The sequence below is a fragment of the Symphalangus syndactylus genome, chromosome 3 (assembly GCF_028878055.3).
Source record: "Symphalangus syndactylus isolate Jambi chromosome 3, NHGRI_mSymSyn1-v2.1_pri, whole genome shotgun sequence".
NCBI classification, from domain to species: domain Eukaryota; kingdom Metazoa; phylum Chordata; class Mammalia; order Primates; family Hylobatidae; genus Symphalangus; species Symphalangus syndactylus.
The window spans coordinates 79,655,146-79,679,928 of record NC_072425.2 but is presented as its reverse complement, the minus strand read 5'-3'; the positions used below and the strand labels follow the sequence as shown (position 1 = coordinate 79,679,928).

General features: G+C 47.0%; 2 pseudogenes; one reads left to right on the top strand and one right to left on the bottom strand.

Moving 5' to 3' along the window:
* Positions 1 to 1,469: 1,469 nt before the first annotated feature.
* LOC129479368 (ubiquitin-conjugating enzyme E2 R1-like) lies at positions 1,470 to 4,116 on the bottom strand (annotated as a pseudogene).
* Positions 4,117 to 14,487: 10,371 nt separating this feature from the next.
* Positions 14,488 to 20,855, top strand: LOC129479362 (spermatogenesis-associated protein 31A6-like; annotated as a pseudogene).
* The last annotated feature ends 3,928 nt before the right edge of the window (positions 20,856 to 24,783 follow it).

Here is a 24,783-nt window from a genome sequence, read left to right as displayed (position 1 = left end):
CTTTCAAATTATCCTTTAAAAACAGTCATAAATTAAGAATTTGGTGTACAAATTCTATATTATGTCTCCTTACCTTTAAAATGCATTTTTTTTTTTGAGACACAATCTCGCTCTGTCACCAGGCTGGAGTGCAGTAGCGCGATCTCGGCTCACGGCAACCTCTGCCTTCCGGGTTCAAGCAATTCTCCTGCCTCAGCCTCCCGAGTAGCTGGGACAACAGGCGCCCACCACCACGTCCAGCTAATTTTTGTATTTTTAGTAGAGATGGGGTTTCACCATGTTGGCCAGGATGGTCTCCATCTCCTGACCTCGTGCTCCGCTCACCTTGGCCTCCCAAAGTACTGGGATTAAAGGCGTGAGCCACTGTGCCTGGCTTAAATGCGTTTCTTTTCCACGATATAAATGTATTATCTGTACTACTATGAATACTGAAATGCCATAATTGAGGCTTTTTTTTTAACTTTGCAAATGGAATAAAGGAGAGAAGGAAGGATGGGATTGTCCTGAGATATTTAGATCAATGTTAGAGAAAAGAAAAGACTCAAGTTGATATTCTGATAAACTTGATAAATCACATGGCCAAATCTGACATTTATGCGAGTAAACGAAATGGAAAACAATATAACTGGGTGTAAAGAAAGAAGGAGATAAAAAAAATACAAAGTTAAATAGTCCCTCACATTGGTCACAAGGCCAAATCAGCTGGCTCAGAATGTCATTTAGTGCAGAAAGCTTCACTAAATTTCCTCCTTCAAGGAATGACTTTGTTCCTAGGAAATCTACACTAGTGTATAGAAATAAAGGGGCATACTGTCTGCATCTTGCTCTTAGATAATTCAGAAAAAAGTGTGTGTATATCTATATCAATACCTGTGTAGAATAAACAAGTGTGATGAAATGTTAACAACTGATAAACCTGGGTAAAGGGTAGGTATATGGGAGTTCTTTGCGTATTTTTTCAACTTTTATGCACATGTGAAATTACCTGAAAGTGAAAATGTTTGTAAAAATTAAAAAGCATACCATTTCAAAATAGACTGTATTTATATAAGAATTGCCCAATGTTTTTGCTTAATTTTTTTGTGGTAAAATTTTGGTCTTCCAGGAAAAGTTTCATATTGGTTATTATTGTGAAAAATAATGAAGTGGGCTGCTTCAAATTTTTGTAAGTTCCTTTTGAATACCTAAGCATCTACACCAACTTAAAGATACTTCTCTATAATTTTTAAAAATTCAAAAAGGATGTCTCATAAAGTAAGAAAATAAACTGTGGTTTGTTTCTCCATTGTTGTTAATTTGCAATGTCCCACTTATCTCTGATGGGACATCAGTAAATTTACTTGCCTTATTGTACTTATTCCTTGATGTATTTCTAATGATTATATCATTCTTTGAAGACTTACATTTGTACCCCCTCAACGATTGTGAGATAAAGTGTTGTATTTGAATATACTAAATGAATAAGAACTATCATGAGCTCTTCAGAAAGTAATGAGCTTAGAAGTCAACAAAATGTAGTACTTTTTAAGATAAGATAAATCCTTTCCAAATAAACAACAAAGTAGAATTTGATTTACTTTTTTCTTTCTTTCTTTCTTTACACCAACAGAACAAATCCATGCTAAAGCCCGGTTTTTCCTTTTGTTTACAACCTCATATATATCAGCTGTCTCTGTCGAATTTATTTCCCCATAGTGTCATTTTATTGTAACTTTGTGTTTGACACTTTTCTAGTGAAACGTGACTGATAACTCTTTTTTTTATGTGTGCAATATTTTAAAGATTGTTTTTAAGATTCTGCTTATACAAAATACCAACAAATGTAGGTGAGGCCTCTGTGAGGAAATCTATGCAATTTCACTCTGAGAAAAAAAAAATGGGTAAGAAGGGCCTCTACGTAACAGGACGAGCAGGAACCGTTAAGGCCGTCAACCCATAGAGAAAGCCTCGTGTTTGTACACAGACACGCACGTGTTTACACATTCATGTGAACACAGGCACCCAAGAGAAGGGGCTGTGGGGCTCAGCTCTGGGGCACGAGGGTGACGGGAGGAGAGGGAGAGCCGTGGGTCACCACACACAGCCACGCAGGTGAAGTGGACCGCAGGTACAGAAGGCGCCGGGAGGCGGCTGCACAGCCATACCCAGAGCTCGCCAGGCCAAGAGCCTGCAGAGACGCACTCCGGACACGAGGAAGGCCAACACCCCTAACAGTCAATCACTGGGCACACACAGCACGACCCCTTTTCTTCATTAAAGTACGGACACATGTTCCCTGACTAACAGTCACTGGGCACACACGGCACGACCCCTTTTCTTCATTACAGCACGGACACATGTTCCCTGACTAATAAATAGTCACTGGGCACACACAGCACGATCCCATTTCTTCATTAAAGCACGGGCATGCGTTAAACTGAAAAGCCTGGAAGAATCTATGAAAACATTAACCACCAGGCCAGGTGTAGTGGCTGACGCCTGTCATCCCAGCACTTTGGGAGGCCGAGGCGGGGAGATCACCTGAGGTCGGGAGTTTGAGATCAGCCTGGCTAAGATGGTGAAATCCCACCTCTACTAAAAATTACAAAAATTAGCCGGGCGTGGTAGTGGGCACCTGTAATCCCAGCTACTCGGGAGAATGAAGGGGGAGAACTGCTCGAACCTGGGAAGTGGAGGCTGCAGTGAGCCGAGATCGCCCCACTGCACTGCAGCCTGGGCGACAGAGTAAAACTCTGTCTCCAAAAAAAAAAAAAAGGCTGGGCGCAGTGGGTCGTGCCTGTAATCTCAGCTCTTTGGGAGGCCCAGGCGGGCGGATCATGAGGTCAGGAGATCGAGACCAGTCTGGCTAACACGGTGAAACCCCGTCTCTACTAAAAATACAAAAAATTAGCCGGGCGCGGTGGCGGGTGCCTGTACTCCCAGCTACTCGGGAGGCTGAGGCAGGAGAATGGCGTGAACCCGGGAGGCTGAGCTTGCAGTGAGCCAAGATCGCGCCACTGCACTCCAGCCTGGGTGACAGAGCCAGACTCTGTCTCAAAAAAAAAAAAAAAAAAAAAAAAAAAAAAAAGAGGAAAAGGGGCAAGAAGCTGGGCTTGAACCTGGCTGGACCTTCCGCCACTCGGCCCGGCCTCCATCTGTGACTGGCACCCTGTAAATGGGCACCAGGAAGCTCCGCCACCCTCACCAGGATGGTGGGGCTGGGCAGCCGTGGGACCAGGGGCTGGGGTGCAGGCCGGATCTGAGTCTCTCCTCCCGTGACGCCCCCGCCCGCCCTCACGGGATGATGTCTGTGTACTCCCGATCCTTCCCCTTGCTCTCTTTCCACTTCCTGTACCTCACGGAGGCGTCCACGTTGGCGGGCGAGAAGGTGTTGGGCTCGTTCAGGAGGGAGATCACACTCAGGAGGATGGTCCTGACGTTCTGCGTGGGGTTCCACCTCTCTGAGGGCAGCTCCCCGCTCTAGGGGTCGTCCACCGGGGGGTGGAGAATGGAGATACACACGGCCCCCGTCTCGTAGATGTTAGGGTGCCACATCTTGGTCAGGAACCGAAAGGCCGGTGGAGAGTATGGGTAGTCGATGGGGAACTTGAGGCGCGCCTTGTAGTAGCCGCCCTCGTAGTAGGTGTTGGGGGCCCGAAGATGGCCACCTCCCAGTTGTACAGGTCGCCGTAGTCCAGCAGTGTCACGCGGAAGCCCTCGACCGGCTCTTCCTGCAGCCCCTTGAGCTCCAGCAGCAGCGCCTTCTGCGAGCTGGGCACTAGAGGCCGAGCCATGGCGGCGGCGGAGGGGCCCGGGGTCGGCGGCGCGCGGGGCCGCGCGACCACCGCGAGTTCGCGAGATGGGCCGGGCCGCGCACCGTCCGTGGGGGGAGCCACCAGGGCCGCCGCCTGCCTCCTCCTCTGCTTCGCCGCCGGGAACCGCGAGCGTTCCACCAGCTCTGGCCTGATCACTCTTTTTTTTTTTTTTTTTTTTTTTTTGAGACAGAGTCTCGCTCTGTCGCCCAGGCTGGAGTGCAGTGGCGCGATCTCGGCTCACTGCAAGCTCCGCCTCCCGGGTTCACGCTATTCTTCTGCCTCAGCCTCCCGAGTAGCTGGGACTACAGGCGCCCGCCACCACGCCCGGCTAATTTTTTTGTATTTTTAGTAGAGTCGGGATTTCACCGTGTTAGCCAGGATGGTCTCGATCTCCTGACCTCGTGATCCGCCCCCCTCGGCCTCCCAAAGTGCTAGGATTACAGGCTTGAGCCACCGCGCCTGGCCCTGATAACTCTTAAAGAGGCAACTTGCTTTATGAGAATTTCTTCTGAATTCTCTTATATCAGACAGCACAAGAGATAGAGAATTATGGATGTAAAGACCATATAAACATAGTTTACAGATGAATAACGCCCCTTATTTTCAGCTGCAGGGTTTAGACAGTGTGGAAGCATTGACCACCAGACTTCATTTCCATTGCTGATGAACATCACCTCCAACTCTCATTAACAACAACAAACACACACACACCAAAATTAAAAAGTCATCTTTTAAAAATCCTGAGCTGATGTAGTCTGCCAGCTAGCCCTTCCTTTCTCAAGTGGCCACTGATAATTCTGCAAGGAAATATTAGAATCAGATTAGATATTTGGAGCCTAAGTCAAAATAATTGCACATTTGTCCATTTTGGAAAGTAATGGAGGCGAGGGTGTGTGTGTGCACTTATATGGACGCGCACATGCATAGGTACACACACGTGTTGTGTTTTCTTGTGCTTTAATTTTTATTTTTAAATTGTAAATTGACAAATCATAGTTGTGTATATTTATGGAGTACAAAGTGATGGTATAATTTATGAATACAATTTGGAATAATTATATCAAGCTAATTAGCATCCACCACCTCAAATACTTGTCACTTTTAATGGGGAATGCATTTGAAATTTACTCTTAGTGATTTTTAAAATGTAGAATTCTTTACTGTGTACTGTTTTCACCAAGTTTTGGAATATATCTCAAAGAAAAAAAAACTTATTATTCCTCTTGTATAAATGAGGCTTTGTACCTTTTGACCAGTATCTATCCATTCCACCCCACACCTCCAGCCTCTGCTAAGGACCATTCTGCTCTCTGCTTCTTTCAGTTTGATTATTTTAGATTCCACATATAAGTGAGAACATGCAGTTTTTGTCTTTTTTGGCTTGGCTTATTTCTTTTAGCCTAACATCTTCCAATGTTGCTGCCAATGAAAAAATGATTTTTGTAAAGGCATGTAATTGTAATAGTCTCTTATGATGCTTTGTATTTTTGTGGTATCAGTTATAATGTCTCCTTTTTCATTTCTAATTTTATTTATTTGAGTCTTCTTTCCTTTTTTCTTCGTCTAGCTAAAAGATTATTGGTTTTATATTTTTAAAAAACTTAGTTTTGTTCATCTTTTGTGTCATTTTCTAGTTTTCATTTCACTTATTTTTGCTCTGATCTTTATTATTTTATTTCCTTCTGCTAACATTGGAAGAATTGGTTCTCCTTTTTCTATTTCCTTGAGGCATAATACTAAGTTGTTTCTTTGAGATCTTTCTTCTTTTTGCTGTTGATGTTTATTGCTATAAACTTTCCTCTTAGAAATGCTTTTGCTGCATCTCATAACTTTCGGTATGTTGTGTTTCCATTTTTGTTTTTCTCAAGATATTTTTACATTTCTTGTTTAATCTCTTCATTGACCTATTGGTTGTTCAAGAGCATGTTGCTTAATTCTTTTAATTTTAATTTCTTCATTCACGTGTTGGTGGTTCAGCACCATGTTGCTTAATTTCCACATATTCGTACATTTTCTGGAATTCCTTCTATTGTTGGTTTCTAGTGTCATATCATTGTTGTCTGAAAAGGTACTTGATATGACTCTAATATTAAATTTGCAAAGATCTGTCTTGTGCTCTAACCTGTTGTGTATCCTGCAGAATGTTCTATGTGTCCCTGAGAAGAATGTGTATTCTGCTGCTGTTGGGTGAAGTTTCTGTATGTGCCTTTTAGGTCCATTTGGTGTAAAGTGTCCTTCAAGTTCAATGTTATTTTCTATCTTTTTTTTTTTTTTGAGACGGAGTCTCGCTCTGTTGCCCAGGCTGGAGTGCAGTGGTGCAATCTTGGCTCACTGCAAGCTCCATCCCCCAGGTTCACACCATTCTCCTGCCTCAGCCTCCCCTGCAGCTGGGACTACAGGCACCCGCTGCCATGCCCGGCTAATTTTTTTGTAATTTTAGTAGAGACAGGGTTTCACCATGTTAGCCAGGATGGTCTCGATCTCCTGACCTTGTGATCCACCCGCCTCGGCCTCCCAAAGTGCTGGGATTACAGGTGTGAGCCACAGCGCCCAGCCCTATCTTTTTATTTTAATAAAATAACTACCTAATTTATGACAGTAGGAAAGTAGGATCTGGTGTTCTCTGAGCTTCTTTGATTCGTGGGCAGGTGTCTGTTGCTGAATTTTAAAAGTTCTCAGCTATCCATTTTTCTTTTCACATTCTGGGTGAATGCAGTTTTCATAAAAGGTGCTAGATTTGTGCAACCCTAAAGATAGGTGACTCCTCTGACTCACAGATCCTTGAGAGCCTCTCCCGAACAGAGTTTATCCACACACCCCAATTCCCATACCCACTCTCCCACATAGGTGTTCTGGCCACCAGTAGTCTCTGAAGGATGGAAGATGAAGAGACATAGCATGACCTTTACGTGAGTCTCTACTCCTCCCAAAAGAGTGAATGTTCCTGGAAACTTCACCAACAGAAAATCAGGGGATAATGTGAGCACTCATTACTCATGTAATGGAGGCCTTGGCAAAATGTGACACTTAAATTTCTGCTCAGGGAGAGTAGAAAATAGGCACAGAGAATAGAGAGACTGGTAAAGAATAAAGGCTCAAAGGTGATTGAGTTGTGTTATAGGAACGTCTTGATCAGGCTTTGCTTTATCCTTCTCTTGTGGAGTATGAAACTGGCTGTTACAATTAAATATATTTCTTGATTTCCTAAAATGTTATAGGCTGTTTCCAATTTTTGTTATTTTTGGAGTTTCTTAAATCGAAATTTGATTCAGGATAATTAAAAAATATAATGTTAATGGTAAGATGGAAAGTAGGCCAAAAGGCAATCGTGTTAAATGAGGATAATTGGAGATAGGACCTTGAACATGAAAGTAATCTTAAATTCTTGACTATTACGATACAGTTTGCATAAAGAACTGAGATTTCTTCAGAAAACTATAGTGAAATGGGACACTACAAATCAGATATAAATTTAAAATGAACACATTTATTCAATACATATCCATAGGTTATTCTGGATTAAATGTATACATTTTAAGAATAAAGTTTTAAATTTGAAAATGAAAGACTATTTCTCATCTAAAAGACCAGTGGCTTCAAGATACTTACAACTGTGTTAAATCATCTTCCATTGGTTATAGTTGGTTATGGCATCGGCATCCCCAAATCTGGCTGACCCATACTACATTTTTCCTAAATCTCTTTTTTCTTCTGTATCTTGCTAAGGCTGCTGGTTCATCGTCCCAATTTCCTGTATTTAAAACCCCAGTGCCACCTTTGACCTTGTCCTTTCTCTTCTGCTCTTCATGTCTTCTGTCTCTCACATTCATTCCAACCTACACATCCCAGTGGCCTATTTCTATTTAAGCACCGAACCCCCTCTCTCCTGAATGACTGCAGAAAGCTTTCTCATCTCTGGACTCATAACACAACAGTTATTGTTACACACGACTGTCAGATGTGTGGAGTTCTTGAACATAGTTCTGTGGTGTCATCATTCATTTTAAAAATTTTGATTGGCTCCCAATTACCTAGAAAGTAAACTTTAGTGTCCTTTGCTCAACATGTGAGGCCCTCCACAATCTAATTTCACACACTCCAAAACCTTATTTCTACCTACTCTCTTCCAAGGACCCTGAACCCCACATTCCAGGCAAATCCAGTCACTGAACACTTGCAAAGGCCATCAGAAGTCACTGCATAACCAATCCGCTCTGACTCCTATGTTTTTTAGTGCTCTATCCCCTTTGTCTGAAATGGCTTTCCCTCCACCTCTATTTTTATTTACCGGCACCTTCCACAGCTTTCAACATTCAGTTTGTCATGAAGGCAGCTGTTACAGACTGGACTAGAAGAATGTGAACTGAATTGGTGGTTTCCAAATCAGTATCACACTTGATTCCCGCCTCCAGAAATTTTGTTAGAGGGGCCCTGGAGTAGAGCCAATGAGTCTTACACATACACACACACACACCCCCCAAAACAAACACACACTTACCCTAATGACTATCTAGGTGCCAGCCCTAGCCTAGGCCAGGCTGGTGGAACATGCTGGATTAAAAACAACAGGGCCGGGCGCGGTGGCTCAAGCCTGTAATCCCAGCACTTTGGGAGGCCGAGGCGGGCGGATCACGAGGTCAGGAGATCGAGACCATCCTGGCTAACACAGTGAAACCCCATCTCTACTAAAAATACAAAAAATTAGCCGGATGTGTTGGCAGGCGCCTGTAGTCCCAGCTACTCGGGAGGCTGAGGCAGGAGAATGGCATGAACCCGGGAGGCGGAGCTTGCAGTGAGCCGAGATCGCGCCATTGCACTCCCGCCTGGGAGACAGAGCAAGACTCCGTCTCAAAAAAAAAAAAAAAAAAAAAAAACAACAGGACACTGAGAAAGTATTTGCTACACATACATACGGGATTTGACCACGTGTTATTTACAGATAACCTAACTCATTGGAGTAAAACCTATCTTAAATTGGCATATGGTATAGGATATGTTGTAGCATTTTATCAGTGAGAATTTGTAAGGTTTTATTTGTGAAAACTGATAAGACTGTATTTGTGACCATCTCAAGGAAGGCCTGTCCTATGCCATTCTCACCTGCCAAGCTGGCTGCAGTCCCTTCCTCTCCTGGCCTCACTTTGCCCCTAAGGGCGCCTCCGTTATTATACTCACGGCCTTCCATTTTCTAATACCGTGTACTGATCATTTCAACACATGCCTTATTCTCTAAATAGACTGAAAGATTCATTAAGTATCTGAAAAGCAAATGGTGATGAACTTGCCTAAAATAAAAAGCATGAACCATTCAAGTTTCTAAGACAGAGTGTAGCAGCGACCCCAGATGATTGCAATCACCTCCCTATTGATCTCCCAGCTGACACATTCTATGTATTTGTAACTCAGCAACCAGAGTGATCCTTTAAAAATTGTTAGAGAGCACTGCTCCTCTTAGTAAAGCACTACCCCACTCCAGTCATGTAGCTTTCTGATTCACAGGAGTAAAAGCCAAAGTCCTTATAATGGCCTAAAAATCTTACATAATCTGTTGCTTTTCAGATTTCATTCACTACCATCTTCCCCCTTCTCTCTCTGTTCCAGTTACAACAGCTTGTTGCCCCCCTCAAACACAACTAGCATGTTCCTGCCCCAGGGCCTTTGCACCTGCTCTTTCCTCTTAGTGCAACAAGCTTGCTCCAGATATCTGAAAGGCTGACTGTCTCGCTACCTTCAGATGTGTGTTCTAATATCTCTTTATCAATGAGAGCTTCTTTGTCCATCCTGGGCATCTTCTTGCCCTTCCTTGCTTTATTCTTCCCCATGGCACTTATTCATATTGGACACTAAATATTTGTTTCCTTAGCTAGGCATTCTTCTCCTACCCTCACAACAGTAGGAATGCCCTAAGGTTCTGAGAAGACTCCTGTGCTAGGTTTCCAGACTCCTGTCCTCTCACATTTGGTGCTCATGCACCTCTTGGTCATTAGTGCACTCCAGAGGTTAGGACTTAGAGTATGTGGCTGTCCTTCAGAAGAGGGAAAGAGATTGCTTGGGAGCAGAGAAGGGAGCTTTGGCCTCGCAGTGCAGGATCCCTGTGCCCACAGGCTTCTGTGTGTTGACAGCAATGCTTTTGGTGTCCACCTACACTGCCCTCTGGTGTTCAGTCAAAATCAAGCAAATAGTTACGAACTGCTATAGGGGATTGTTACCAGGTCCTGAGTCTGAGTGTTGGAAACACAAACCCAGAAGCAAACAAATCTGCCCAACACCCCTGACATGTGGGTTTCACAGAAAATACTGATGTCAGAGTGGCGTGTTAAATGACACAACAGTGACGACACAATCATAAAAATCTACACTGTGGACTCTGTCCTAGTTTCTTTAACGAATTGCATGGAAAAAAAAGATGGAAGGGGAAGAATAAGAATGAAGAATGCTTTAGAGACTCTGCAGTCCATCATAATATCCGTACAAGGATTCTGCTTTTTTAAAAAAAGAAAAATGGTGTGAAAAAATATGTAAGACTGGCCAGGCACTGTGGCTCACACCTGTAATCCCAACACTTTGGGAGGCCGAGGTGGGGGGATCACTTGAGGTCAGGAGATCAAGCCTGGCCGACAAGCCTGGCCAACATGTCAATATGGTGAAACCCCGTCTCTACTAAAAATACAAAAAATTAACCAGGCATGGTGGTGGGCGCCTGTAATCCCAGCTAATTGGGAGGCTGAGGCAGGAGAATCACTTGAACCCAGGAGGCAGAGGTTGCAGTGAGCAGAGATCTGCACTCCAGCCTGGGTGACGGGGTGAGACTCTATCTCGAAAAAAAAAAAAAAAAAAGTAAGACAATCAGGGAAATTTGAACAGAGACTGGATTTTGGTTAAAAGAAAGTAATTCTGGCTAATTTTTTACATGTATTATTTTAAAAAGGGGATCCTTACCCTTTGGAGATGGATACTAAAATATTCATGGATGAAATGATAGGATGCCAGAAATGCTCTTCAATAAATCTATGTCAGGGAAGTGAGATCAGAGGAATCAGGACTGTGTAAAACTGAAGCTTGGAATTAGGTCAATGAGTTAATTATACTATTCATTCATTATGCTATTTATTTCCTTTTGTATATTCTTTAAATTTTTCATAATAATAGTAATAAAAATACGTTGAACATGGTAGAGATGGAAAATGTATAGAGACAGAAGAAGAAATATTCTTATTTTTTATTTCATACAATTCTGTAGTTTCACATTTTGTTTTGTTTTACTGTATTTATGCATTAATTCTATAATTGTAAAACATGCTATTAATAATTAAACTGACCTTATGAAAATTCTTGGAGAGTGGAAACTTTGAAACTCATGTGCTAGGTACATAATTAAAATATATCACTCAGGTGACACCTGATGACTCACATCTATAATCCCAGTACTTTGGGAGACAAAGATAGGAGGCTCCCTTAAGCCCAGGAGTTTGAGACCAGCCCTGGCAATATAGTGAGAGCTTGTTTCTACAAAAAAAAAAAAAAAAAAAATTATTTTTAATTAGCCAGGCATGGTGGCACACACCTGTAGTTCCAGCTACTCAGGAGGCTAAGGTCAGAGGATAGCTTGAACATGAAAGTTCAAGACTATAGTGAGCCACGGTCATGCCACTGCACTCCAGCCTGGGCAACAGGGTAAGACCATGTCTCAATAAACAAACAAACAAACAAACAAATAAATAAATAATAAAGTATTCCATTCAACATTTTTACTTTAGTAATGCTCAACGTTTGGTTTTTCTTTTATGTTGTATTTTCTAGACCAAATTCACATATAGTATAAAGTAGAAGAAACTAATGATTAAATTCATTGTTTGTAACTGCATTCAGTTTCTTATTTTCATCATCATTTGTTTAGAAACTTTTTTTTCTTTTTTGAGACGGAGTCTCGCTCTGTCGCCCAGGCTGGAGTGCAGTGGTGGGATCTCAGCTCACTGAAAGCTCTGCTTCCCGGGTTCACACCATTCTCCTGCCTCAGCCTCCTGAGTACCTGGGACTACAGGTGCCCGCCACCACGCCCAGCTAATTTTTTGTGTTTTTATTAGAGACAGGGTTTCACCGTGTTAGCCAGGATGGTCTCGATCTCCTGACCTCGTGATCTGCCCGCCTCGGCCTCCCAAAGTGCTGGGATTACAGGTGTGAGCCACCGCCCTGGTCTGTTTAGAAATATTTTTAAAGAAGTATTGCACTTCTCTTCGGATAGAACAACAAAAATACATTTTAAGAACATATATTTATATGTATAAAAATATAAAATTTTGAAAAGTTGAATATTTCAAGCCAATTATGTAGATGTCCTTGTCCTTCTCTGAGCTGCTGACTCACATTCCATGAAGCGGGATGGGTCTCACAGGGCCTGTCAGGATGCAGGCTGCGACATGAAGGCCACTCAACACTCACAGGATTGGATGGGTTTGTGAAGGAATTTGGGGTGAGCCTTAGCCCCTTAACATTTCCTTTGAGTAACATCAGTGCTTTTGACATTTGGCTTTACTGCATAAAACTGTAAGTGTATGCAGAGATGTATGTTTCTGAATAAATCACAAAATTGACAAGCAACTGCCATGCATTGTTTTTTGTATCATAGCTAACTGATAACGTACAGACTGCAACATTTACTTATTCAAATACTTTACAGATCTGGCATTTGTTTTTGCTTGTACTTCCCAGGAATTTGACATCAGAGACATATTCTATTATTTCCATATCTATTGAAATGAACTCAAATCAAAAATGAGGATGTTTCATTATACATTTAAAATGTGAGTTTTCCCATTTAAAGTCATGCAAACTGAGGTTACTACGAAAAAGATTTACAATTGTGCAGAATGAATCACTGAAAAATTAGTTTATTCTAAAGATCATGTATTCAGAGTAAATATATTTAAATTTTATTACTTTCAGAATATATTTAAATTTTATTGGATTTCCTCTGTCAGCAAATTAGTTAATAACATTACTGATATCTTAGATGTTTGTGGACACAAAGAGAATAGAGGTAAAAATCATGACCCTCAAGGAGCTCAAAATCCTAAGATTTTTATGGGCAGCCCCAGAGGTATAAAATTCAAAAGGACATTACTTCTCCATTTCTGATTAGGTACGTGATGTTCTGGGATTATGCATGACTCTTGGATACTTGAGAGTAATAATGACAGTGATCTCTGAATTAACATAGTTCAACTTTTATAATAATTATGGCCTTCAGCCATGTGAAGTTTGTGGAGCACTGAGATTTCTTGGGGCGATTTTGTAACAGCTAATTCTTAACAGCAATGTTATTTCAGGCTTTTTGGCTGTTCCCTGTTACAACTGCTGATCTTTTATTCCCATAATGGTACAGAATTCTTTGAGAAAAATAAATTCATCTTTTCATTCATTCAAGGGAAAAATTGTCACCAAAAGCCTATGGCTATACTGTTCTCCATCATTTAAAGAATAAAAGGAATAATCTGACTGAAATTGATTATCTAAGCTTATATATGGTTTTGATACAATGGTTAACATGTGCATTTTTAACAAGTGATATGGTTTGGCTGCAACATTTACTTATTCAAATACTTTTAAAGATCTGGTTTTTTTTTTTTTTTTTTGACTGTACTTCCCAGGAATTTGATGTCAGACGCATTTTCTATTATTTCCATATCTACTGAAACGAACTTAAATTTTAAAAGGGGATGTTTCATTACACACTTATTAATGTGTGTAATTAAGCTGGAAGCCATTATCCTCAGCAAACCAACACAGGAACAGAAAACCAAATATCCCGTGTTCTCACTTACAAGTGGGAGCTGAACAATGAGAACATATGGACAGAGGGAGGGGAACAACACACCCTGGCACCTGTCAGGGGAGGGCCGGTGGTAGAGAGAGCTTCAGGAAAAATAACCAATGCGTGCTGGGTTTAATACCTAAGTGATGGGTTGATAGGTGCAGCAAACCACCATGGTACACATTTGCCTATGTGAGAAAACTGCATGTCCTTCACATGTATCCTGAAACTTAAAATAAAATGAATACATAAGTACATAAAATTTTAAAAGATAAAAAAATCTTAATTGTATGTGGGTAGGTCCCTTTGATTGAAAGTCAGATAGAAATAATTTTTTAAAACTTACTATTCAAAATTTGCAAAACCAAATAAAAGTAAAAGAAATTTACAGTTTGTCTCTGTATTGATACAAGACAAAAACATTGTGTGGGAAAGCTGGAGTTGAGGATGAACGAGATTCTGAGAATAAAAATCCCTGGTACATAGCCAAAATTTCTGAACTTCAGATTTTCAAGGGCTATAAAATATGTAACTTCAAGCCACCGTCTCCAATAGATAAAAGGAACCAGGTAGTATCTATGTCCCAGGGAGAAAGAATAGAAAATTGGCTGAGTTCTATCACTGACAAAACTTAGTGGGAAGGAGGGATGTGGAAGGTGGGAGGGTGGGGGGATCCCCGGCTTGGGGGGTGGAGAGGGGCTGTGCTTTGGTCTCCCACTCTTCCTGCCCCTCCCCCTCCCTCTGCACCTCCCCGCCCTCTGCCCCCGCCTCCCAGCACCCCTCCCCCTCCCACTGCCCCTCCCCAACAAAGGAGCCCTTTGTGATGTCAAGGCCCCAGCTCTGTGACACAGGCCTGGGCCCCAGAACCTAGTCTCCACCGGGATGCCCAGAGCTCAGTTGCTTGAAAGCAACGCGCCTATTCACATGGAGAATCTTCCCTTTCCTTTAAAACTACTTAGCGCCTCATCGCTGAACGCTCCCAGCCCCACACCATGGGTGTTGGATATCCTCCTCACCTTGCTGTTTGCCCTGGGATTATTCTTCCTATTACTCCCCTACTTCTCTTACCTCCGTTGTGACGACCCCCCCTCACCATCGCCTGGGAAGAGAAAGGTAAGGAGCCCTCAGTTCAAACCCACAGAGCTTGATTCTCTCCTTTCTTTTTATTATTAGTTCCACTTTTCCAAATCCAGTGGAGAGACTTCTGCGATGGGAAGTCTCAGAAAACACCAGAACATCATGCTTCCAGGGAGAGGCAGGGCAGCCAGGGCTTGGTAGGGGCAGATCGTGTACTGGGATTTCCATCCCAAGCTCTCAGTCCATCTGTGGGGGAGCGCAGGAGGCATCAAGGCAAAATCAAACCCCTGGATTCAGCTCCAGGACCGGTCATGAGACTGGGGAGGTCCTTGTCGGAGACCAGGCCCTGAGCCCTGGCTCATCAGCCACTTTCTGGGGCAGGTGGCTCGGGGCCCACCCTCCTCTGTGTGGGGTGAACTCGGGCCTGTGCTGGGCCCCCAAGGGCCTCCCACCAGGGCCTGACATCTCCTCTGGTCTCCTGGGAAGCAGAATCCTACCTGACAGCTCAGCAGTGCCTGCGGGCCTCAGCCTGGGTGTTCCTGGAGAGGAGGAACAGGGACTGATGGCGTCCGTGGTGGACCTCATATTGAAAATCCCTGTGTGTGTGTGTGCTATTTTTACTTTATTTATTTTATTTTATTTTATTTTTTGAGACGGAGTCTCGCTGTGTCATGCAGGCTGCAGTGAAATGGAGAGATATTGGCTCACTGCAACCTCTGCTTCTCGAGTTCAAGCTATTCTCCTGTCTTAGCCTCCTGAGTAGCTGGGATTACAGGTGTCCACCACCACGCCTGGCTAATTTTTGTATTTGTAGTAGAGACGGGGTCTCACCATGCCCAGGCTGGTCTCAAACTCCTGACCTCAGGTGATCCACCCGCCTCGGCCTCCCAAAGGGCTCGGATTACAGGCGTGAGCCACCGCGCCCGGGCCCTCTTCCTGTTTTTCTAAGAAGAAAAGGAGTTTGTCATCCATTTAAACATAAATGGGAGGAAGCACACAGAGCTCCCTGAGCAAGACTAAGACAGCCATGCGGTTCGTGAGTGCAGCGTGCTGCGGCTGGGCTGGGGGCGGAGAGGGAGAGCCGGACCTAGCTCCTCGCCGTTTCTTGTCTCCCAGCGTCATCTTGTCTCCCCACGTCATCATGTCTCCCAGTGTCCAGTATGGTGGAGGGGGAGGCCCAGAGGCAGGATGAAAAACCACAGTCTGAGAGGTAAGGCTCTGCCAGGGCACACTAGAGTTAATTTGATCTCGTCTGTCCCGGAGGGAACTGACTCTGAAGAAGTCAGTTGAAGAAGCCTGAGGTGGGGGCTCCTAGGAAGGAAATCAGAACCCCAGGTCCTTCTCAGATTCCATGCCGGAATGAAGCCATGGTGGGCCAGGGACTGGGCATTACACAGCAGGGGGCAGTGTGTGTGTCCTGGGGAGACCAATGCCTGCCTGGATGCGGAGGGGGCTGAAGGGGCCTCCTGCTCCCTGGGAACAGCTGTTCAACTCTGCTAAGGCTGATAACTCTTTGAGATCACCCCAGTCCTTTCTCCCCACAGGGCAGTTGTGAGGACTGTGGGGGTGGGGGGTCTGTGTGTGGAAGCCCTTTGTGAATGACAAAGCCCCGCCCTCCATGCCTTGCTATTACCGTTGGGCCATGTGGCTTTGGACACAGATGTGTGGGTTCCGGGGTCTAATTCCCCATGGTCTTCCCTAAAGAAACAGCCACTCAGCCTCCTGTGAGATCCCAGGTGCCTCCCTCACTGCCCTAACCCGGTCTCCTGATTTCCAGCTTGTAGAGAGTGCCCGAGAGACCCGGAGGAGACTTGGGACCTGCTTTCACACCTGCAGAGGTGAGGCACTTCCCCTTCTCTGCATCCTTCCTACCAGGGCTGGGATGCGACCCCAGGGCCATAGGCAGCCTGGAGCTGACCTGGGATGGGGAGACCTGGGGGGTAGAGGATGGGACTAAAACCCTGGGGTGAGGGGTAGCAGGAGAATCGGGAACTCAGGGTGTGGGGTGGTGGAGGGGCTGTGGCCCGAGCTCCCACTCTGCTCTTTGGCCCCACCTGCTCCTGGCTGCAGCTCATGCCTCCTGTCTCCTGCAGCCTCCTGGGTCCATACCTTGACAAAGGTGGCCTTTCTCAGCTCTCCGGTCCAGACCCCCCAGGTGAGGTGGGCAGAAGAGCACCTGATGGAGCCTCCCGGTCCTCTCATGAGCCTATGGAAGATGCTGCTCCCATTCTCTCCCCGGTAGCTTCCCCGGATCCTCGAGCCAAGCATCCTCAGGATCTGGCCTCCACCCCATCACCAGGCCCAAGGACCACCTCAGTCTCCTCCCTAAGTGCCTCCCAGCCACCAGAACCTTCCCTTCCCCTAGAACAGCCCTCACCCGAGCCACCTGCACTTTTCCCTCACCCACCACACACGCCTGATCCTCTGGCCTGCTCTCCGCCTCCTCTGAAAGGTTTCCCTGCTCCCCCCCTGCGGGGCTCCACACTGATGACTCCATCCCCTGAGGGGGCACTTCCACTGGGCACCCTCTCTCAAAGCTTGTCTCCATATGGAGATTTGGCAGCTTCTTCCCAGCCATCGCAGGCCTTGGCGGCTCAGTCAGTCGTGTTTCTGCCTCCTCCTGGTGGCAGGAGACTACCAGAACCTGGTGCGCCTTCAACTCATCAGTCCAGAAAGATCATCTTTCCCACTACCCACCAGAAACCTGTCAGATGGAAGCTGGTACCCCGTTTTTGCTCAGCTCTGATGGCCAGCATGCCGTGGGGATACAAGTCACAGAAAGAGCCAAGGTCAACATTTGGAAAGAAAAAGAAAATGATGGATCATTTACAGACCAAATGACCCCAGAAAAGCACTTAAATTCTTTGGGGAATTTAGTGAAATTGATGCTGAGCAGGACACGACAACCCCAAAACCCTTCTGGAACATGGGAGAGAACTCGAAACAGCTGCCCAGTCCTCAGAAGCTCTCAGATCCTAGGCTATTGCAGGAGAGTTTTCGGAAGCATTATAGCCAGCTTTTCTGGGGCCTCCCCTCTCTGCACAGCGAGTCCCTGGTGGCTAATGCCTGGGTAACTGACAGGTCTTACACTTTACAGTCTCCTCCTTTCTTGTTCAATGAAATGTCCAATGTCTGCCCAGTTCAAAGGGATACTACACTGTCCCCACTGCCTTACCAGGCCCAGCCCCTGTCCCATCTGGGGCCCGAGTCCCAACCCTTTATTTCATCCACACCCCAATTCCGGCCCACACCTATGGCTCAGGCCGAGGCTCAGGCCCATCTTCAATCCTCTTTCCCAGTCCTATCTCCTGCTTTTCCATCCCTGATTAAGAACACTGGAGTAGCTTGCCCTGCATCGCAGAACAAAGTGCAAGCTCTCTCCCTACCTGAAACTCAGCACCCTGAATGGCCTTTGGTGAGGAAACAACTAGAAGGTGGGTTGGCTTTACCCTCTAGGGTCCAAAAATCTCAGGACATCTGTAGTGTCTCCACTCCTAACCTTCCCCAGGAAAGCTTGACATCCATTCTGCCTGAGAACTTTTCAGTCAGTCCTGAACTCCAGAGACAACCGGAGCAACACATAAAAAAGTGGATCACCCAACACTGGGGCAACCTGGGAAGGATCCAAGAGTCTCCAGATCTGATGCAGCTTGGGGACGAATCGCCAGAGACAAGTCAGGCCAAGGGCAAACCCAGGCCCTGGCAGTCCTCCATGTCCACAGGCGAAAGCAGCAAGGAGGCACAGAAGGTGAAGTTCCAGCTAGAGAAGGACCCGTGCCCACATCTGGGGCAAATTCTGGGGCAGACCCCGCAAAATCTATCCAGGGGCATGGAAAGCTTCCCAGGGAAGGTTCTGGGGGCCACCTCTGAGGAGTCAGAAAGGATCTTGAGGAAGCCCTTGAGGAGTGACTCGGGAAGTGATTTACTAAGATGCACAGAGAGGAATCGTGTAGAAAACCTCCTGAAAGCCCACATAGGCAGGAGGTTGAGCCAGACCAACGAGGGCTTGGTCCCCCTGACTGTGCATCGATCCTGGCTTGCTGCCAACCAGGCTTTTCCCGTGCCCAACACCCACGTGAAAACCAGCAATCTAGCAGCCCCGGAAAGTGGGAAAGCCTGTGTGAACACAGCCCATGTGCTTTCCTTCCTCGAGCTGTGTGCTCAGCAGGTGCTGGGAGCCCACATTGTGAGGTTATGGGCCAAACACAGGTGGGGTCTACCCCTCACGGTCCTCAAGCCCATTCAGTGCTTTAAACTGGAAAAGGTTTCATCCTTGTCCCTTACACAGCTTGCCGGTCCCTCCTCAGCCACCTGTGAATCTGGGGCTGGCTCAAAAGTTGAGGTGGCCACGTCCCTTAGAAAGCCACCAATGGCAAGTCTGAGAAAGCAGGTGCTGACCAAAGCATCTGTTCACACGCCAGAGAGTCTTCTGGCCTCCTCACCTGCAGGTGAGCAGTTCCAGATGGTCCCACGAGGGATGCCATCTTGGAATGGTCATGGGCCCTTGAAGGCTCCTTCAGCTGGACAGGAGGGCAGGTGGCCATCTAAGCCCCTCACATACAGCCTCACAGGCAGCACCCAGCAGAGCAGGAGCTTAGGAGCCCAATCTTCAAAGGCTGGAGAGACCAGGGAGGCAGTGCCACAACCCAGAGTCCCCTTGGGAACCTGTATGCTGGCAAACCTCCAAGCCACAAGTGAGGATGTGCGTGGTTTTGAGGCTCCAGGGACCAGCAAAAGCTCTCTACTCCCTACAGTGTCTGTCTCCCAAGATCCAAGAAAGCTGTGCCTTAGGGAGGAGGTTGTTAGTGAATTTGAGCCTGGAATGGCCACGAAGTCAGAGACTCAGCCTCAAGTTTCTGCCGCTGTTGTGCTCCTTCCAGATGGGCAAGCATCTGTTCTGCCCCATCCTTCAGAGAATTTGGCTTCTCAGGTGCCCCAGGGCCATCTCCAGAGCATGCCTACTGGGAACATGGGGGCTTCCCTGGAGCTACGTGACTTCACGGCAGCCAGAAGGAGCAACCTGGGGCACAAGGAGGTCAAGAACCCAAACTGTCAAGGCTCATGCAAGAGCCAAAGGCCGATGTTTCCCTCTAGTCACAAGAATGAGAACTCTAGGAAGCCCTACGAGGGCTTAGAAAAACATGAAAACTTAGAAAACCACGAAGAGAGGCTTGAAGGATTGAGGACTCCTCAAGTTACCCTAGTCAGGAAAACAGAAGACACCCATCAGGATGAAGGCATCCAGCTACTGCCATCAAAGAAACAGCCTCCTTCAGTAAGCCACCTTGGAGAAAACATCAAGCAATTTTTTCAGTGGGCTTTTTCAAAGAAAAAATGTAAGCAAGCACCAGTCACTGCTGAGAGCCAAAAAACAGTAAAAAAGAGATCACGTGTGTACAGCAGCAGTGCTGAAGCTCAGGAGCTCATGACAGCAGTTGGACACATACTGGAGGAGAAAATGTCACTTTGCCATGCGCACCATGCCTCGAAGGTAAATCAGCACAAACGGGAGTTTCAAGCCCCCGTCTGTGGGGTTCCCTGCAACCACAGGCACCCCTTCTACTCAGAACACAGCAGAATGCTGAGCTATGCAGCCAGCAGTCAAGAAGCCACTCTCAAGAGCCAGGGTTGTCTCAACAGAGAGAGGCAAATCAGAGATCAGCAGCCCTTGAAAAGTGTCCGGTGCAACAATGAACAATGAAGCCTGCGACATCCCCAACTCTTGCTCCCCAAGAAAGCTGTATCCCCAGTCAGTCCCCCTCAGCACCGGCCAAAGACACCCGGTGCCTCCAGCCACCATCACAACTGTCCAAGGCACAGAGAGAGGCAAATCAGAGATCAGCAGCCCTTGAAAAGTGTCCGGTGCAACAATGAACAATGAAGCCTGCGACATCCCCAACTCTTGCTCCCCAAGAAAGCTGTATCCCCAGTCAGTACCCCTCAGCACCAGCCAAAGACACCCGGTGCCTCCAGCCACCATCACCACTGTCCAAGGCACTGTCTTCTTTGGGAAGGTATCTGATTTGGTCAGTCACAAATTCTTTTTTAGCCTTCCCTAGAGAAAAACAAATCCCCAAGAAAAAATTCACTCTGTAGAGAAAAAATATTTTTTCTCATGTTAGTACATGCAGAACATTTAATATTCCACAATATATATGGTTTTTAATTCATAAGAGGATGATGGCTTTTATTTGTGCCGTGCTTGGTGTGAGCTTGGTTTCTGGAAGCGACAGGACATGGAGGGATGCTGACAGTGGTGCTGTAAGCCCACCTTCATCCTGAGTTCCTTCACTGAACCTTATGCTTCCGTAATACTGTCTTTACACAAACAACCAAAAATTCTAAAAACAAGATGAGAAAAACCTATGAAGATCCCACTCTGAAATGAGGTTCAACCCATCTTTCCACTACTACTGTCTACCTCAAACTTTATGCAGCTGTAGGGAGAAGGTTTGCAGAGATGTCACAGGGCTGAACATCTCCATGCAGGCTCCAGGAAGTGCCACAGCCCAGTAGCTTCATGTGTCACAAAATAGTGGAAGTTTAGGTGGCAGAGTGCTGGGCTCTGAGTTCAGAAGTGGGAGAAGTCTTGACCCTGGGTATCCTGTGGAGAATAGGTAATGTCTGCCCTGGGAAGCCCCTACTCTCCCTGACAAACGCTGGGATGGAGATGGGCCCTCTTAGCTCAGCCAACATGTGAAGCACGGAGTCCCCATCCCACTGTCTCTCCCTTTCTCGCACTCTGGAGTGGCAGTGGGGACAGACCTTCCAGCTCTGTGCGTGTGTAGGTGGGGTCTGGAGCCCGGGGGTCCATGGAGGCTGCTGAGGGCCGTGAAATCCCCTGCCCCAGATGAGTGAATGACCCTGCTCCTACTACTTCAGAGTAGTTCTGGGTGAATGGAGTAGGGTATGCCTGTGTGTGCAGAGGCTTCTGATCGTGGGACTCTGTAGGATGCAGACAGAGAACTGAAAAGGAGGTGAAGTGGTGTGTGTGAGGGAGCCATAAGTGGTGCGGCGACCCAGGAGACTCTGACATTCCAACCCCTCAGACAGGCCTAGGGGGCCTAGTGTCTCATCCTGGCCCCACCCCAGGGTCCATCCCTGCTCCAGCTCCCAGATCACAGACCTAGAAAGACCACATTTACCCCCAACACAGAGGGCCATATTAGTGAGAAGGCAAAGTGAATAAGGAAGATGAATTTCTTAACATCTTTGATAACCTTGCACATAATAATCTATTGAACTTTTTTTTTTTTTTGAGACAGAGTTTTGTTCTTTTCCGAGGCTGGAGTGAAGTAGTGCAATCTCAGCTCACTGCAAACTCCGGCCTCTGGGTTCGAGCCATTCTTCTGCCTCAGCCTCCCAAGTGGCTGAGATGATAGTCACCCACCACCATGCCTGACTAATTTTTATATTTTTAGTAGAGACGGGGCTTTGCTATGTTGGCCAGGCTGGTCTCGAACTCCTGGCCTCAGGTGATCTACTGGCCTCGGCCTCCCAAAGAGCTAGGATTACAGGCATGAGCCATGGTGCCTGGCCCACCTATTGAATTTTTTAAAGGGTGTGTTGACGGTAGGTGAAAAAGCAAGGACTAGAGAACCCCAGGCATGAGTCGGAGTCTCGTGACCTTTAATATACATGTAGCCCCAGGACTGCTCCCTGGGGACAGGTGGTGACTTACAAGGGCCCAGCAGCTGAGCTGGGGTCACACAGCAAATCTCCCCTAGCTCCTGACATCCTTGCTTGCCCCAGAGACCAGCAGGGGAAGATGCAGGCAGGCAGGATTTGAACACACAAGGGAGCTGGAAGTGACCTGTCCAGAATGGGCAGGGTGTGGGCAGGGCAGGGCCCGTCCCTGCTGTCTCCGTCTGCTTTCCGCACAGCTTTCCCCTCTCTGGGCCCTGTCCATATGGGAAAGCAGGAGGTCTCCACAAATCAGGGACAGGAGGAGCCAGGTCTCTAGAGGGAGTTTTCTCTGCCTTGTGCCACATACAGGCATGCAAGAGGCCCAGTTCCGGGGGCCTCATTTCAATGGTGGAGAGGCCTGTGCCAGGCAGTGCCACTGATCTAGATGACAATGAAATGGCCCTGCCCCCAACATGTGGGACTGGCCGGCACCAGGGGTGCAGGGGGCAGTGGGCACAGTCCCCAGCCTGTGGCTTCTCCAGGGCCCAGGTCCTGTCTGGGGCCCGGATAACTGAAGCAGCCTCCAAGGTGGGCCCAGCGGTGACAGCGGAGCCAGGATCAGCAGGAGCAGCTGGGACCTGGAGCGGAGAGCAGCCCCGGTCCCCCGGGAGCTCAAGAGAGTGTGGCACAGAGCTGGGACCTTGACCACTGAGGATGGGCCATGCCTGGCTGCTGCTGGGTTCCCTCAGGAAACCAAGAGGCGGGTCCTGGGATGTGGAGGAGCTGGACGTGGAGCCCACGGCTCGGGCGGAGAGAAGCGCCACAGGCAACGATGAGAGACCAGCAAGAACACAGGAAGCCACAAGCCCTTAGCCCTTCTGCGGCTCAGCCTCCCATGACATGCAGCGAGGCCAGCAATGGAGAGACCCACAGAGACCTCCCGCAGGAACCTCACAGAGACATCTCGTACAGAGTGAGCATACTGGGACCTCTCACTGCCACAGAGACCCCACGGAGCTCTCAGAGACCTCATGGTGCCCCACAGAGACCTAACACAGAGATTCCCAGAGTCCTCACACAGAGAACCCCACAGAGGCCACACTGAGAGACCTCACTCAGTCCCACAGAGACCTCCCGCAAATGTCAGAGACCTTCCATGGTTCTCACAGAGAGATCTCACACAGAGACCCCACAAAGACCTCAGAGACTTCACACAGAGTCATAAAACAGGGACCTCATGAGGAGACCCATGCAGCTCACTGCAACCTCCAGCCTCCAGCCCCAGAAATGGCACACGGCCCCCCCCCCCGCCTCACAGAGACCTCTCTCAGAGTCCTCCTCACACAGAGACCTTGCCTGGAGACCTCCCACTCTCCACAGAGACCTTGAATAGATTCCTCACACACAGGCCTCAGGTTGCTCCACACTCATTACCCAGAAACCTCTCACAGAGAATTCCTTCAAACATTCCACACAGAGATTTTGTGGGGCTTTCACAGGGTCCTCTCACAGGGACTTCAGATAGTCCCATGGCCCCTCACACAGAGACCCAGCACGGAGATTTCACACAGGGACTTCCCATAGAGACCCCACAGAGACCTCTGGAAGATACCTCACACACAGACCTTCTGCAAAGGCCTCACAAGAGACAATATAGCCCTCTTGCTGCCCCATGGAGTCCTCATGTGGCCTCACAGGTCTCGCACAGAAACTGACTCGGATTTCAGAGACTTCCCACACAGAACTCACGCAGAAACCTCACACGGAGGCTCCACAGAGACCTCACTCAGAGTTCTCACCAGGAGCCTGGCACTGAGGCCTCCCACGCAGCATCCTCGTCGTGGGTGAGATGCCCCTCACAGACACTCCTCAGAGATCTGGCCCAGAGGCTTCACAGAGACCTCACTCCATCCGTTCTTTAGGGGCCTGAGCAGCCACCTGTTGACACGTCCTTCTCAGTGGATATAAAACCACTTAGCACAGTAGCAGTGCAGCTGGGATATCAGTTGCACTCACTCCCCAGGAACCCTGGGACACCCAGATACTGTCAGCATTGCAATGAAGGTGGTTTTCTGCTTGGGGACATCCTCGCACTTTTTTTTTCTATAATATCACTGCCTCTGAAAAGAATTATGGATTCCACAGGTAGGCCTGCAAAATTCTTTCTTCCACAGGTTTCCATTAGCTTGAATTCTGACCCACAATTTACAAAATTCATTTTTTTTAAATTATTTTTTGAGATTGGAGTCTTGCTCTGTCACTCAGGCTGGAGTCCAGTGGGATAATCTTGGCTCACTGAAACCTCCACCTCCCGTGTTCAAGAGATTCTCCTGCCTCAGCCTCCTGAGTAGCTGGGATTATAGGCATGCACTACCATGCCGGGCTAATTTTTGTATTTTTAGTAGAGATGGTTTCACCATGTTGGCCAGCTGGACTCGAACTCCTGACCTCAAGTGATCCATCCGCCTCGGCCTC